The sequence below is a fragment of the Dipodomys spectabilis genome, unplaced genomic scaffold (assembly GCF_019054845.1).
Source record: "Dipodomys spectabilis isolate Male_0828 unplaced genomic scaffold, ASM1905484v1 ptg000064l, whole genome shotgun sequence".
In the NCBI taxonomy this organism is placed as follows: domain Eukaryota; kingdom Metazoa; phylum Chordata; class Mammalia; order Rodentia; family Heteromyidae; genus Dipodomys; species Dipodomys spectabilis.
This window is the reverse complement of record NW_024870741.1, coordinates 2,668,925-2,671,653: the sequence shown is the minus strand read 5'-3', so window position 1 is coordinate 2,671,653 and position 2,729 is coordinate 2,668,925.

Here is a 2,729-nt window from a genome sequence, read left to right as displayed (position 1 = left end):
CAGTCTCCTGCATTTCTAGAATTACAGACATGAGCCAACAGTCCTTGGTTCTCTACTTCCAAGCATTTAATTTTCTTATTGTGATCCTGAGGCTGGATCTCTGAGCCAGGGCACTGTTTCAATAAGTTATTCTTTCAAGGCTGGTGCTTTACAACTACAACCACAGCTTTATTTCTGGCATTTTTTGCTGGTTAGTTGGAGACTTATGCACTTCCTTGTCCAGGCTGGCTATGAACAACAACCTTCAGATTTCATTCTTGTGAGTCAGTAGGATTACACATATCGAGCAAACATTCATGCATGGATCATTTTGAAAATTTAATTGGATTTTCTCACACGGTTTTTTTTCTTTTTCCTAATCCTGGGGCTTGAACTCAGGCCTTGGGCACTGTCCTTGAACTTCTGTTACTCAAGGTAAGAACTCTACTACTTGAGCCACTGTGCTACTTCCAGCCTTTTTTATTTATGAGGTACTGAGGATACAAATCCAGGGATTAAAACATGGTAGGCAAGCACTCTGTCACTAAGCCACATTCCCAGCCATTCTTACACCTTTCTATTTGTATTTTTATTTTCTTGTGTATGCTGGTCCTGGGTCTAAAAATCAGCCCAGTTGCAGTCCCAGAAGTTTTTATTCAAGACTAGCACACTAAGACATGAACCACAGCATAACTTGTGGCTATTAGTTTTTGTTTTGTTTTAAGTAGCTACTTAGAGTTGAGTCAATGAATTCTCCTACTGGGGCTGGCTTTCAACTGTGATCCTCAGATTTGAGCCTCCCTAGTGGCTACCATCACAGATGTGTGCCACCTATGCTTGGCTCATTTTAAGCTCTGGAATTGGTCATTTATTCTCCTAACTTCTCTGTATTTATTTATTTTATTGTTTTGTGTATGTTGGTCCTGAAGTTAATATCAAGATCTGGGTGCTGTCCCAGAAATTATGTTCTCATTTCTGCCATTGAAGCCACAGCTCAATCACCAGGTTTTATTTTTCTTCCTTTTGGTGGTTAATTGGAGATAAGAGTCTTATGTAAAACCCAGCAAGACACAAGAGGCAGAAATCTGAGGATTGAAGTTGAAGCTATCCTGGACAGGAAAGTCCATGAGACTATTTGCATCAACTAAATACTCAAATTCAAGCCCTAGGCACACAGTAAAAAAGCCCCATGGACTTTCCTGTTTGGGCTGGTCTTAAAATGTATCTTCAGACTTCAGCTCCATGAATAGCTAAAATAATAAGCAAGAACCACCAGCCCCAGGCTTATTTTCAAATCTCAAATGGTCATTTCTCCTCTTCTTTCAGTTTTGTTTTTGGTCGAATTTGGGCTGAATTATGGACTAGGGAACTGTTTCCCAGTTTTTTTCATGAAATTTCAGTACTTTACAACTACTATCAACCTTCATTTCCAGCTTTTACTGGGTAGTTGGAGAAAAGAATTTCAATCACTTTCCTGCCCAGGCTGGCTTTTAGCGGTGATCCTCATATTTCATCTTTCTGAATAGCTAGGAATACACACATAAACCAATAACTCGACTCATTTTGAAACTATAACTTTCTCATTCTCCCATCTTTTATAATTTGGGTTTTTTTTTTTCTTTTCTTTGTAAGTGTCTATGCTAGGACATCAGCACCAGGGTCTGTGTGCTGTCCCAGAGCTTTCTGTTTAAGACTAGCACTCTACCACATGTGTTAAAGCACAACTAGTGGCATATTTTTGGTGACAAGTGAGACATAAGAGTCTCAGGGATTCTCCTACCTGGGCTAGCCTTCAACTGTGATCCTAAGCTTTCATCCTCCTGAGTAGCTGATAGAACATCAGTGAGCTACCAATGTCATTGGATCTGTCATTGAACTCTGTCATTGGATCTTCCTTCTGCACTTCTACCCTCCTTTAATTCTTCTGTGATTGTCCTGGGGCTTGAACTCAGTGCCTAGTTGCTGTCCCAGAAACTGATTGCCCAATTCTGCCACTTGAGCCATAACTCAATTCCCAGTTTTTTTTTTCTTTTATTTTTGACAATTAATTGGAGATAAGAGTCTGAGACAAAGCCTAGCATAAATCAAGCTAGCTTGGGAAGGAAAGTCCATGAGACTATGACCTCCAATTAACCACTGAATAGCTGGGAGTGGTAGAGCTCTATCCTTGAACAAACCAGCACAAGTTCAAGGATGTCACACACAAGCTGCAGGATGGCACAGAGATGCACACACACAAAGTCTCATGGATTTTCTTGCTTGTGTTAGCTTTGAACTCTGATCCTCAGATTTCAGTCTCTCTTCTTCCACTGTCCTTTTTATTTATTGTTTTTATTTGTAATTTTTAGTGGTTCTGCAGCTTGACCTCTGGCTCTGGGGACTATTTCTTAGCTTTTTAAACAAAGGCTGCTACTTTACCACCTCAGCTTCAGCTCAGGGCTTTGTGCTAGGTAGCTTGGATAAGCATCTCAAGCACGTTTATGCCCAGGCTGACTTGATATCACAATCCTCAGATGTCAGCCTCTTGTGTAGTTAGGATTATACACAGGACCAACAACCCTTGTGTCATTTTAAAACTTTAATATGTGCTTGCCACTATCTACTGTTGTTTACTCTTTTTTGCATGTGTGTGCTGTTACTGGGTCTACAAATTGGGGCTCATATTCTGTCCCAGAAGTTTTTATTCAAGGCTATCCTCTACTACATAAGAAACACTATAACTTTTTGGCCCTTTTTTTGGGGGGGGTGAT